This window comes from Alnus glutinosa, chromosome 1 (assembly GCF_958979055.1).
Source record: "Alnus glutinosa chromosome 1, dhAlnGlut1.1, whole genome shotgun sequence".
NCBI classification, from domain to species: domain Eukaryota; kingdom Viridiplantae; phylum Streptophyta; class Magnoliopsida; order Fagales; family Betulaceae; genus Alnus; species Alnus glutinosa.
Window position 1 is genome coordinate 52,801,404 of NC_084886.1, and position 14,752 is coordinate 52,816,155.

General features: G+C 32.7%; 1 long non-coding RNA gene across 2 annotated transcripts; it reads left to right on the forward strand.

Moving 5' to 3' along the window:
• Nucleotides 1-9,925: 9,925 nt before the first annotated feature.
• Nucleotides 9,926-13,082, forward strand: LOC133858285 (uncharacterized). Of its 2 annotated transcripts, XR_009898501.1 has the most exons (3): nt 9,977-10,527; nt 11,730-11,765; nt 12,864-13,082. It is a non-coding gene; the product is annotated as an uncharacterized LOC133858285 (long non-coding RNA). The 2 variants fall into 2 exon arrangements; XR_009898500.1 differs by lacking the exon at nt 11,730-11,765 and having other exon boundaries at nt 9,926-10,527.
• Nucleotides 13,083-14,752: the final 1,670 nt, after the last annotated feature.

A 14,752-nucleotide genomic window follows, 5' to 3' on the forward strand; every position in this document is an offset into this window, starting at 1 on the left:
AATGGCTGCATTTGGAGTAAAGCCGCTTTTACCTCCTCCAACTGGAACGGGCGCACAAGTGCTTCATTCATAGTTGGAGTCACTTTAACAGAAACAGTTGCCAAAACCTCACCAACTCCCTGCACCCCAGAAGAGGAGAAAATATTCTGGAAATGTTGCATGAAAATTCTACCAATGTCTTCAGGTGAAGACCACTGGTCCCCTGTTGAGTCCCGAATGACAGCAATAAGATTTGTCCTGCGACAATGAGAAGCCAAGGCATGGAAATAGCGTGTATTCCTGTCCCCTTGCTTGAACCAAGTTCTTTTAGCTCTTTGCTGCCATTTGATATCCTCCATCTCCAGAAGGTTCTCTATCTCCTTTTGTAATTGGTTTATCTCTTCCAGGATCCCTGGATGCTCGTTCTGTTGTAGAAGATCTAGCCTCTTAGTCATTGACTTTAAGTGGTTTGGCACATCTCCAAACTTCTTCCGACTCCATTCAGATAAGGCACGCCTGCATTGGTCCAACTTATCTATCGAGGTGGACAAGTTCACAGCACTCCCCTGCCCCCTTCCTTTCCAAGCTTCCCTTATAACATCTGCACATTCTGCGTCCATGTTCCAGCAAGCCTCAAACTTGAAAGAAGATTTTCGCCTACCAACTCCTGCAGTGGAAGCTAAGCGAATCCACAATGGTTTGTGATCAGAGGTACACACCGGCAGAACCTGAACTTCAACTTCGAGAAACCGCACGTAGTAGACTTCTTCTTCTCCAAGTAAACTTCAACTGATCTTCTAACTTAAAAGGCTGTGCTCATTTTTTTTTCTTCACGCCTTCCATTAGCTGAACTGAGAAGCTCATAATCAGAGTAAATCAACAGGTATATTCTTGAGTTTCTAGTGCACATTCTTTTGTTCTCTAGCTCTTTAACGTTTTTGACATATGTATATTATTTTTTTTTTCTGTTTTCTTTTTCTTCTCTCAGTACCCGTGCGTGTCTCAGACATCACAATTGTTTTTTTTTTCTTTTCTTTCCTCTTCTTCTTTTCCTTCCACTTTTCTTCTTTCTTCTCTGTTTATTTCTTCTTCATTTCCTCCTTACACGAACAGAGAGGGAGACGAGAGTGAGTTGAGTGTTGGCCGAGAGAGAGGGGGGAGAAAGAACTGGGGACCCAACCAGTGGGTTGACCACCGGACTGGGCGGACGACGCCACCGGACCGGCAAGCCACGGCTCCACGACGGCGACGTCCCTGGTGGGCTTTTTTCGGCAATTTTGCCGGTACCCATACCGTTGGAAGCCAAATTTCTTCATGGGTAAGTGAAAATCTTAGTCCTTTTTCATTTTTAGTTGATTTTTGAGAAGGATTTAGAGCTGGATTCGTATGGGTAGGCCGAATGGGTTTTGAACAGAATTTTTATGGGTTTTGGACAGAAATTTTAAGATGGATAGGTATTGGAAGAATTATTTTTTTTGTAAGTATATTTTAGGCTTGTTTTCCATGGTTGGATTGTGATTGATGAAAGTCTTGGAGATGTAGTAGAGTTGTTGAAAAATCTTGTGGTTTTGTTATGTATGGACTCCCTGTGATGGCTGAAGGTTGTTGTGGAACCAGACCCGATTGTGAAAATTTACTTGCTTATATTCATTTGTTACTTGTTTTAAAGTTCAAGTTAATTTAATATGTATATGACCGGTTGTTTTGTAAATAATAGGTATGTCTTTTTAATCATAAGTAATATTAGTCAAACTATGGTTTATTTAATAATAATCTGAAGCATAGTGTTGAAATAACTAAATTGATGACATAAGAATTAGTTAAAATTAGTCCTAGGAAAGATATGTGATTTATATTTGGAAATGCCCTTTAAAGTTTATCTTTTAATATTAGTAGAACAAATTTTAATTATTCTTTGAATGGTCTCTAAAAAAAATAATTTTCATGGTTTATTCTAGGTAGAGATATTTAAAAAGGTCTGCTCAAAGAATCCAGGTAAGGGGATACAACACCGAAAAACCCCAACAAAATTTTATTACAAATCTTTTGAGAAAAATGTTGGGAAATTTTATAAAGCATTTATTTATGTAATATTTTAAATGCCAAGCTGTTATTTCTCATATGTTATTATTCACGCAATTTTATGCATATTTACAGTTATGATTAATAGTATTTTAAGTTTATTATTTATATATGCATACAGTATTGAGTGAAATGAGGATTTATGGTTTAAAGTCTGCACATGATTATAGTTATGAAAACGGCTCTTACAGTTTTAAAATAAAGTATACAGTTATAGCAGAGCCTACAGTATTACATAAAACATTCATGTGCAGTAATTGTTTAACCCTGAGATACTATTACAGTTAGAATTGGTACACATAGGGTAGCAAGGCAAGCATACCGTAAGACGGTGTGTGCTACCGGCCGAGGTTGGCCTTCACCTAGGGAAGATCCCCAACCCGACGACTCTCCTCTGTGACAACAGACTGAGTCCATAGGTCCTTGGGACAAAAGCCAACGTGCTCCGCTCACGAGTAATATCGGTGTAAAGTCTGTAAGGGGTTAAACCACAGATAAAGGATTAAAGAGTTAAATCACAGCTACAATTTTATCAGAAATTAGATGAAAAGAATTTACTTGATTATTTATAAAATTTCTTATGCTATTTCTGGTTCATTTATTTTAAGTTCTGTTAATTATACTTATAAAGTCAGTTTTAATTGTTCATTTTGTTATTTTTGTATAAAACATCATTATACATGACTAAAGAATTTATAGCATGTTTTATTTCCCTAGTGTTGATATTTCATTACTGAGTTGTCGAACTCACCCATTTTCCTTATAACCTTTTTTCAGATGAATGTTTATATAATAGTCATGAGAGGAGGAGTATCAGTAGGACTCTTGGTTGTCAGTGATCCACAGATCTGGCCCTATCAGTGGGCAACCTGGACCTACTATTCTGTGGACTAGCTGAAGATGTAGATATTTGTAAATAGTAGCAGTTTTAGTACCTGGGGACTCCTTCGTGGATAAGGACTATAGAGCTAAAAGATCACAATAGTACAGTTTTATTTTGTGATGGAAACTGTACACATTACTGTCCTTTAACTTAGGTGGTTTTCTAGCAATGTTGATTGCTAGTTTTTGTATTACCACTTTTCTTTTGAGTTGTAAATAACCTTGAACCCCAGTATAACAATTTTGATACTGCTATTGTAGATAGAATAATTAGTACTATTACTCGTGTCTTGAAACTCTCTGTCTTTATAATTTTTTTTTTATAAATTCACTTAGTTCGCGTTTCCCCTTATATTCCAAAACGGGAGCGTGACATGCACAACCAGTCTAAGGGGGAGTAGGTGCAGAGATGACGAAGAATTGTCCAAGAGTCTACACGGGCCCCATTAACTGGACTCCCGTAGAATCCCGTAAATTTCCAAGGTTCTTCAATTCCTGACATATGAACCTTTGCACAAATATGCCTAACAGAGAAGTTTACAATATCCACAAAAAGCCGGATCTTTCCAGAGAAAAGCAAGCCCCCCACTTTTACCAACCGGCTCCACCGTAAGCATTCCATTGAAATTCAGTTTATTACGAACTAATTGCATCCTACTGTTTCTCAGTTTGGTTTTCATGAGAAACAATAGGGTGGGCTTCTTTTCCTTCACCCAGCTGTGAAGTTCCCGAACTGTGCGAGGGTGCCCAAGCCCTCGACAGTTCCAGTAAATTTCGATTCATGCCCTTTGACAGTTGCAAAAAAAGGAAATTTCCTGGAGATGTTTGAGCTAATACCGACCTCCTTCGAAAAGGAGTTCATATCTTCAATTCTTTTCTCTTGAGTTGTCATAGGAACTGAAGAGAGGATTGGAGGGTACCCCTCCACCTGACTAGAACCTTCTGATACTTCTTTCAAACGGACCGATTGCGTCACTGAGAGAGGTTCCACCAATCCCCTTGCCATCCTCTTCCAACCGCGAACTCTTCCTCCCGGACTAAGTCTTTCCATTGGACTAACAGCGAGGGAATCCCCCGAGGAAAGCACTGATGGTTCCCTTCCTTTTCTTTTCCTGAGATGTGCCCTGTTTACTAACTCCCTCCCCTTCCCCTTCCCTTCTCTCCCCTTACTTTTACCTTTCCCAAAAAACATCAAATTCAAAACATTCTTTTCTTTTTTACTTTTTATATCACATCAATAATTTTTTATTATTATTTAAATAAAAAAATCTACTACAATACAAATTTTTTCCACTTTTTCATATAAATTCTTTCTACTTTATATCACATCAATCACTTTCTATTTTCACACAACAAAAAAATTCTCACAAAGGGAAAGGGAGAGGAAAGGGAGGGGATTACTAAACGGGGCCGTTGTGCCGTTTTTGAAAGGGAAAGCTTCTGGGAGGAATTCCCAGAAGTGGAATATGTCCCCGGATGAGGAGCTGGGAGCTTGTCTTTTGTTGGGCCAGTTGACAGGTCACCACGTGGGTTTTGAATGGGCTCAGCAATAAGGCCTTTTTGGCGGTAAGTAGTTCTCCCAAAACACTTAGCTCGCTCAGACTTTTTCTCTCCCTCGTACTTTTTCATAGCTCCCACGTGTCCTCTTTCCTGAATGCGCCCAGAGATCGCGCCACGACCGTTTTCCTTCTCAAATAAGTCTGATTCCTTACTTTTTGTTGCCACCTTTACTACCCCCTTTCTTTACTTTTAAGGACTTTTCCTTAGTAGTCAAAAACGTATCCCTCTCATAATTATTGTGGACAGTCGACGAGATTCGTGGGGTAACCTCCAAAACTTCCGGAATCTTCCTCTGGGAATCCGCAATCATTCCAATCCTAGAATTTGAACAACCAGTTTGGCGCGAGGGAGATTGACATCCCGATTTGGAATGAGCGTGTTGTCCGAATCTTGTCCCCGTCTCAGCCACAGACTGTTTAATTTCCTTTTCCGGCATGCAGTTCACCGGTGCTGCCTCCTGGCCGGAATTAGAGGACTTAGGGGAAAGAGAACGTTGATTCAGCTGACCCTCCGAGAGCCCTGCCCTTTTAGAGTGGTCATCAGCTCGTAGCCAGGGGCCCCATCCCTCAGAGTCCCCGTCATGGCTCGTTTTCCTAATGTTCACCTCCGAGCATCCCTTTGATCTGTGGATGATTCGTCCACACTGAAAGCAGAAAACTGGAAGTTTCTCATATTTGAACGAGACCCATCTTCTCTTATCCGAGATAAAGAGAGCTCTCCCACGCTCAAGAGGCTGGTACAGGTCGATCGCCACCCTAACCCGAAGATAACTTCCCCAACCCACATCGTCCTCCGCCACTGCAACAGCTTCCACCGTCCCTAGAGAGCTATTTGATTAGCCATGCTCGATTCATGCATCCAAGCAGCATATCGTGAATCTGGACCCATATTGGGGAGAAGGAGAAGTCCATCTGCGACGGGGAGATCTGCTAGTCAAACTCATTTAGGATTAGGAGGGTTCGGTCATACGACCAAGGACGACCCACCATCACCTTTTGCTTGTCTCCCTCTTCAAAGAATTCAAACAGCCACAAGTTTTCCTGAATTTCTTTGAAGACCACCCTGCCCACCGGTCACCAAATACGCAAAAGGATGGATTTGAACGCCTCCTTATTGAGCTTTTTTGGTACTCTCAGTCGACCCACCAGACATCGGGATCCCTTGACTCGAAGATCCTGAGTTGACTCATCCGAGATGTGTAGTCCTCTCAGTTCTCCTTCCGTCATAGGAAATCCCCCAAGAAAATTCCCTTCATCTTCCGCCATGATCTCTTGTCAGAAAGAGAAAGGGAGAAAGCTAAGGGCCAATAATGTGTTAGTTCTATAGATTCTTACTATTAATCCTACTATAATACTGTGATAATCAAAATTCAGGTTTTTTTCTTTTTATTTTTTTTTTACGCTTCTTTCAATTTTATACTATACGTATGAGAATATTTGAATATTTTAATTTATATGAATTAAAAATAAAAATATGGTTATTTTGATAGTAAAATTTTATGTGATTTATATATTCATGCAATGTTCTTTGTGCAATGGAGAATTATAACACGTGGTGTGAACTCATAATTTTTAAACACTAAACTAGTTTTTTAAGTAAAATAAACTGGTGAATTTTAAAGGTTGAACCGATTTTGTCATGATTTTAATAAATTTATTGTGTATTTAATGAAAAAGATCATGAGTGTGTTAATCTTCGTGAAACCAAAATAAGGAATTTTTTTGCATTATATCATTAAGTGTCATTATAGCATTAAGTTGTAAGATTTTTTAAAAAATTAAAATTAAAAACATGCATTAATTCTAAATGGTCAGATTTTTTTTTCTCTAAAATTTTATTTCAAAATTTTTCCATATATGAGATTTCATTAAGTTCAAAATTTTAATATATAATATTGTTGTTTCAGAATTTACGACTCTCATAAATTATAAAGAGACAAAATTTAAAACTAAAAACGTACTAAATTAACTACTCATAATTGACCATATAGGTATTGCATACATTAATTCTAAAGAAACTGTACAAGTAAACTGAAAAGTCATATTACTCTTTTAGATTGGTTATTTATATCTTTCTCTTTAGGGTTTGAAACATCTTGAATTGTGAAATTAAGAGTATATAGCAGCGACATTTAAGAGAAGAAAAAAGTGTTAAAGTACATAATTTTTTTTAAGGACTTTGCTTTGCTTTCTTCTTCTTCTTCTTCTTTTATATTTTATATTTTATATTTTATTTTTGGTTTTGTGGAGGTTGAATGACTTTGTGTTTTATGTATTTTTATAATTAAAATCTAGGTATTCTTCTGTTATTTTTTTCTTTCTTTATACTTTTTGTTTTCAATCAAGTCTACCCATGGAAATAATTTTTCATGAAAAATGTTTATTTTTCTCTGTATTTTTTTTTCCTTGATGTTCATAATTATTTACGTTTTATCAGTATTGAAATATAATAGGTATCACACAAAGATTCCTACTAATTTTGTATTGATGCTTTGATATTTAGATTAAATTATGTATTCTTCTTGATTTTTTTTTCTTTATACTTTTCATTTTAAACCATGTATACCTATGTGATCAAAGATTTAAACATGTTTTAATGTATATGGATTAAACTAAGGTAAAGAATCTTATGTTTTTCCCATTTTTTTTTTTTTTTTTTTCCGTTTATGTGATTTACAAAAATTTATTTGATTGGCGTGCATAAAAGGAATAAAAATACTTTGAAACACCAAAGATATATTAAGCATTGAACATGATGCGATAATTTATTTGATTGCGTTAAATGTTTAATGAAAGATTTTGTTTTATTTTGTATTTGTAAAAAAAAATATTTTGTTTAGTTTGTTCAATATTTTTTTATATGTTTATAATTACTTTGGTTTTATTTGTATTTAAATATAATAGCTATCACACTAACAATATCATAGATTCATGCTAATTTTTTTTATTAATGCTTTGGTAATTAGATTAAACCATGTTTTCTTCTTACTATTTTTTTTTTTCTTTATACTTCTTTTTTGTTATAAATTATTCATATGGGTACAAATATTTTAACATGTTTTAATTTATATGGATTAAACTAAAATTAAGTGTCTTATTTTTTAGTTCATTTGAATTTTTTATGGAATATTTTTGTTTTCGTTTCTATGATTTACTGTATTTTTAGCCATTTTGTTTAGCTTGTTATGTATTTTTTTTTTAGAATGTTCAAAATTATATGGGTTTATTTGTATTGAAATGTAATATATATCACACCAATAATATTAGAGGCTCCTGCTAATTTTTTTTTATTAATGCTTTGATAATCATAATCTATGGGTTTTCCTCTTAATTTTTTTTTTTATTTTCTTTATACCTCTTTTCATTTTAAACTACTGATATGTGAACAAATATTTTAATATGTTTTAATTTATATGGATTAAAATAAAATTAATGGTCTTATTTTTTAATATATTTGAATATTTAATGGTGTTTTTTTTGAATGATTCACTCAGTTTTTTTTTTTGAAATGTTTTTTTTTTTTTTTTTTTTTTCTGTTTTTGAAAGCAAAATTTGGCAAAAAAATTACTTGATTAAGCATTGAACGTGTTGTGAAATGATTTATTTGATTGCATTAAATGTTGAGTGAAATTTTTTGTTTTATTTTGTAAGATTTGGCTTAGGTGCTGTAAAAATAAATTACATCACCATATTGACCATTAGAAAAACTACAACACTTATGCCGTGATATTTGAAATTTTGATTTTCTTTTTACTATTTTTTTTATATATACTTCTTTTCGTTATAAATTACATCTATGTGAACAAATATTTTTAAAAAAATTACTATTTTTTGGGTATGATAATTTTTTTTTACAAGCGTTTTTTAACTTATAATAAAAAGTACGATAAAAATGTGTTTAAATTTTGAAATTAAATTATAATGAAGAATCCTGTGCATTAGGCGGGTTATGAGCTAGCATATATATAAAAGTCGAGTTCTTCCTTAGAATGGCATAGAATGGTGACACGTGGCATGGACCCATACTTTTTAGTGATTAAACCGATCCTTTAAATACGGAACCAATCTTTTAAATAAAATTTAACCAGTCAATTTAATATCTCTCTCTATTAATGATACAATTTGTATATCTCTCTCAATTAATGATATAATTAAAGGTGTTTCTTTAGTATTTTATATTTTTTGTTGAAATCTAATTAAATATGTTTCCATTTTGTTTGTGAAATTTTTGGTTGAACAATCCTTCATTTGAATGTTTATGAGATTTTATTTTTGTTCATTTGCTTTTTCAAATGATCATATTCTTTAGGATTGGAATATAATAGATATCACATCGACAATAAAAATAAATTCCTGCTAATTTTATATTTTATGCTTTAATAAGCAAAATCATGATTTTCTTCTTGCTATTTTTCTTCTTCACACTTATTTTCATTCTAAACTACACTCATGGGAACAAAGATTTTAACATGTTTTAATTTATATGAAATAAACTAAAAATAAGGGTCTTATGTTTTAATTCATTTGAATGTTTTATGAGATAGTTTGAAATGATTTTTTTTTTTTTTTACTGTTCAAAATTATATGGATTTTATTTTTATTAAAACATAATAGGTACGTATCACATTAACAATATCATAGATTCTTACTATTAATCCTATTATTAATCTTTGATAATCAAAATCCAAGTTTTTATCTTGCTATTTTTTTTTTTCTTTACGCTTCTTTCCATTTTAAACTACACATATGAGAATATTTTAAATGTCTTAATTATATGGATTAAAACTAAAATTATGGTTCTTTTGATTGTAAAATTTTATGTAATTTATATATTCATCCAATGTTCTTTGCACAATAAAGAATTATGACATGTGGCGTGAACCCATCATTTTTAAACACTGAACCGGTTTTTTAAGTTAAAAAAACTTGTGAATTTTAAATGTTGAACCAGTTTTGTCATGATTTTAATAAATTTATTGTACTTTAATGAAAAAGATCATGGGTATTAATCTTCATGAGACCAAAATAAGGATTTTTTCGCATTATATCATTAAGTGTCATTATGGCCACATTAAGTTGTGAGATTTTTTTTAAAAAAATTAAAATTAGAATCATGCATTAATTATAAGTGGTCAAGTTTTTTTTTTTCTCCAAAATTTTATTTCAAAAATTTTCCTTATATGAGATTTTATTAAGTTCAAAATTTTAATGTACAATATTATGGTTTCATAATTTACGACTCTCCAAAATTATAGAAAGACAAAATTTAAAACTAAGAACGTACTACATTAACTACTCATAATTGACCATATATGTAATGCCCCATATTTTATTAGACATAATATTATAATAATAATAATACAAGACTTATTAAGTAAACTAAGTAACTTGATCAACAAGTTGAAAAAAAAAAAACAATAGCAACAACTTGCACAGCAAGTTGTCTTATTTTTTTTTTACTCTTTCTTCTTTCCTTTTTTCTTTCTTCTTATTTTCTTCCTCCTCACTTCTCTCTTCTTCCGCCCAAGACATGATCACAGAGAGAGCAGAGAGAGAGTTTGAGAGAGAGATCGGGAGAGAGGAAGAGTTAAGAGATCGGGAGAAGGAGAGGGAGCCAGAGATGGAGTCGGACCCGGAACCCAGGGGACCCGATCCTCTGTGGGCGGTGGCCATAACCGAAATCCGGCGAGGCAGGAAGAGGTCTGGTGAGTCGTGAAACCAGAGGAGGCCGATCCTCCATGTGTCATCGGAGGCGCAATTTCTGGCGATTCCGGTGAACCCGTGACTGAGTGACCCGTTGAATTCGAGAGACCCAGTCCTCCGTGGCGATTCCCGGCGACCAGAAACCGAAATCCAGCGATTGAGGAGCTCCAACGGAACCCAGGAGCTTGGACCAGCGACCCGTGAGCCTAGAAAACCCGAGAGACCCGAGAACCCGTGACCCGTGAAACCCGACCCTCTAGGAACAGTTTTTCCGGCGGAATCAGTGGCGAATTCCGGTGGATTTGCTATGAAAATCCTTGGGGTAATTTCTAAAAACCTATGATGATTTATTTTGGGGATTAATTTGCTTATTATGGAATTAGGGTTTAATTATTTTGGGGCTTTTCAATCGATTGTGTTTAAATAGGTTGGTTGAGTGTTTGTGGGTATTCTGTTTTCTGTTCTTGGCTGATTCAGTGGGTGTATGAGTGCGGCAGATTTGGGTTTCTTGTGTGTCTTAACCGATTATGTAGTGTTTGGATTTATGATGCTTTTGGCCAAATGGTTTTGAGGTTAAAATTGTCTTTGTTGTGACTGTGATGGACTGATTTGAGGTGTTCGGCCATGTTTTAATTTTGGGTAGACTCTCCTAATTTGGCAGTGTATGTAGTTGTTAGACTTGTGATATTTCATGTTGAATTTTTGTTGCTGGAATTATTTTGGGATCGGTTGCGTTGTGGAGATTTGATGATGAGTGTTCTGATTTGGTGGTTTTGTGGACTGGATTGTGAAATGGCCGAGAGGCTACTGTTTTTGGGTTTTGCTAGCCGATTAGTTTTTCTCTGTCAACAGTGTTTTGATTAGCTGGCTTGTGATGATTTTGGAAGCTAGAATTTTTGTAGAATGATTATGTGTTTATGATATTGATGATTTTGAGTTGGATTTTTATTACTTGTGTTCCCAGTGTATTGTGTAAAAAGGGTGTGGATCTAGATGATAAATTATTAATTAGAGGTTTTGGTTTTTAACGGATTGTGTGTTTGAGCGGTATTTTGGGGATAATGATTCACGGCGGATCAATTTTAGGAGCCTTTAATTTCTATTTAACCGATTATGTGGGCAATAGCCGTGGGTAGTGTTATGGGTTGTGGTGTTGATAATTGAATGTGTACTGATTTCGAGTATTTCCCGGTTGCTTGGCATTTGGATTGATTATTTCTGTCTTGACCAAATGGGAAGAATTTGGAAGTTAATTATTGTTGGTGTATGGTTGTGTGGGCGTGATTCTGCTTGGTTAGGATTATTGAGTTATGGTTACTGTTCTAATTGTGAGTGATTTTGGGATGATTTGCCTTGGGCTTGGGATCTAGTTGAATTGGTAGACTTTGTATTAAAAATTGAATCTTATATGTTTTAATTTTTGGATAGAGATTTGTATGTATATATATATAGGATAATTTAGTTTAAGTCTTAGAATTGAAATTTCAGAACGCTCTGTTAAATTTATCCTTGTATTTTATTTAGGTAAAAGCTCGATCTTGACGTTAATGGCAAATTCAGGTAAGGGGATACAACACCGAAAAACCCCCAACAAGATTTTATTGCAAATCTTTTGAAAAAGTGTTGGAGAATTTTCACCAAACATTTACTTATGTGGTTTTAATGTCAAGATTTTATTATTCATATGTTATTATTCAAGAATTTTGTGCATAAATCACAGTTATGATTAATAGCATTTTAAAGTTATGGTTTATGCATAATTATAGTTAAGACTAAGAGCACTTCAAAGTTATGGATTATGCATACTTACAAGAATATAGTTTTGAAAGAAAAGAGAATCTAAAGTTTTAATTCTGCACATGACTATAGTTATGAGAGCGGCTCTTACAATTTTAAAGTAAAATGTACAGTTATAGCAGAGCCTACAGAATTACAAGAAAACGTTCATGTGCAGTAATTGTTTAACCCTGAGGTACTATTACAGTTGGAATCGGTACCATATAGGGTAGCATGACAAGCATACCGAAAGACAGTGTGTGCTACCAATTGGGATTGGCCTTCACATAGGGAAGATCCCCAACCCGGTGACTCTCCCCTGTGACGACAGGCTGAGTCCATAGGTCATTGGGACAAAAGCCAACGTGCTCCGCTCACAAGTAACAACGGTGTAGAGTATGTAAAGGGTTAAACCATAGTTACAGTTTTAAAGAGAAAATAAACTAAAAGAATTTACTGGATCATTATAAAATCTGTTTAATTGGTCATTTTGTTATTCTGCATAAACTGTCATTCTTATGCCATTACTCATATTCCTTATTCACTACTCATAAATTCTATTCAATTGTTCATTATGTTATTCTGCATAAACTGTCATTCTTATGCCATTACTCATATTCCTCATTCACTACTCATAAATTCTGTTTAATTGTTCATTATGTTATTATGTATAAACTGTCATTTTTATGCCATTACTCATATTTCTCATTCACTTACCCATAAATTCTGTTTAATTGTTCATTATGTTATTTTGCATAAACTGTCATTATGCATGACTAAAAATTATGGAAAGAAGATTTTACAGAATGTTTTATTTCCCTGATGATGTAATTTTCTTACTGAGTTGTCAAACTTACCCTTTTTTCCCCCACCTCTTTTCAGATGACCCAGTAAGACGAAGTCATTTCCTTGTAAAGGCGTAGACCTCGTTAAGAGCAATAGATCGTTGTGAACTGGCCAAACCTTAAATTTGTATAGTATGTTCCTTTTGGAGTTCATGGCTTTGTAAAGAATTATTAATAGACAGAAATTATAAAATAGGAAGTTAGAACTTAAATATTGTAAATGCACGCTTCCATTTAAATATTTTTTTTTGTTTAACTCTCAAGTTCGCGTTTCTCCTTATATCTCAAAATGGGGGCGTATATAGGTATTGCATGCATTAATTATAAGATGTCAGATTTTGTTTTTTTTTTTCTTCAAAATTTTATTTCAAAAATTTTCCTTATATGAGATTTCATTAAGTTCAAAATTTTAATGTACAATATTATGATTTCAGAATTGACGACTCTAAAACATTATAGAGAGACAAAATTTAAAACTAAGAACGTACTACATTAACTACTCATAATTGACCATATAATTTTGTTTTGAATTACATAATTTTGTTTTGGTTTTGTGGAGGTTGAAGGACTTTAGATTTTATGCATTTTTATAATTAGAATCTTGATATTCTTATGCTTTTTTTTTTTTTTTTTTTTTTTTTTTTTCTTCTTCTTTATACTTTCCGTTTTCAACCATGTCTACCTATAGGAATAAATTTTCTTTGTATTTTTTTTCCTAATGTTTAGAATTATTTGCGTTTTATTTGTATTAAAATATAATAGGTATCACACAAAGGTTTCTACTAATTTTGTATTAATGCTTTGATATTTAGATTAAACTATGTATTTTCTTTTTGATATTTTTTTTTCTTTATATTTTTCATTTTAAACCATGTATACCTATGTGATCAAAGATTTAAACATTTTTTAATGTATATGGATTAAACTAAGATAAAGACTTATGTTTTCCAAAATTTAATTTTTTTTTTCATTTATATGATTTACTCAATTTTTAGCCATTTTTTGAAAGTGTTTTAATGCTTGTGAAAGCAAAACAAGGCAAAAATTTATTTGATTGTTGTGCATAAAAAGAATATAAATACTTTTGAAACACCGAAGAGATATTAAGCATTGAACATGATGTGATAATTTATTTGATTGCTATGTATTTTTTTTAGAATGTTTAAAATTATATGGGTTTTATTTGTATCGAAATGTAATATGTATCACGCCAATAATATTAGAGACTCTTGCTAATTTTTTTTTTATTAATGCTTTGATAATCATAATTTACTGGTTTTCTTCTTGTTTTTTTGCTTCTTTTTTTTTTATTTTTTTTATTTTTTTTTATACTTCTTTCCATTTTAAACTACTGATATGAGAACAAAGATTTTAATATGTTTTAATTTATATGGATTAAAATAAAGTTAAAGAGTTATTTTTTAATATATTTGAATATTTTTTTTTTGGTATGATTCACTCGAAAAAAAAATTGAAGTGTTTTTTCTGCTTTTGAAAGCAAATAAGGCAAAAAAAAATTATTTGATTAAGCATTGAACGTGATATGAGATGATTTATTTGATTTATTAAATGTTGAGTGAAAAATTTTGTTTTATTTTATAGGATTTGGCTTAGTTGCTGTAAAATAAAATTACAGCACCGTCTTACCATTGAAAAAACTACAGCACCTATGCTGTAATATTTGGAATTTAGATTTTATTTTTGCTATTTTTTTTAATACTTCTTTTCGTTATAACCTACACCTATGTGGATAAATATTTTAAAAAGTTTTACTTTTTTTGGGTTAAAATAAAATTAAGGGTCTTAACCTTTATTGTCTTTTTATTGAAAGATGTGTGATATATATATTGTTTACAAGCATTTTTTAACCTATAATGAACAGACTAAATATGTTTAAATTCAGAAACTAAATTATAATGAAGAGTC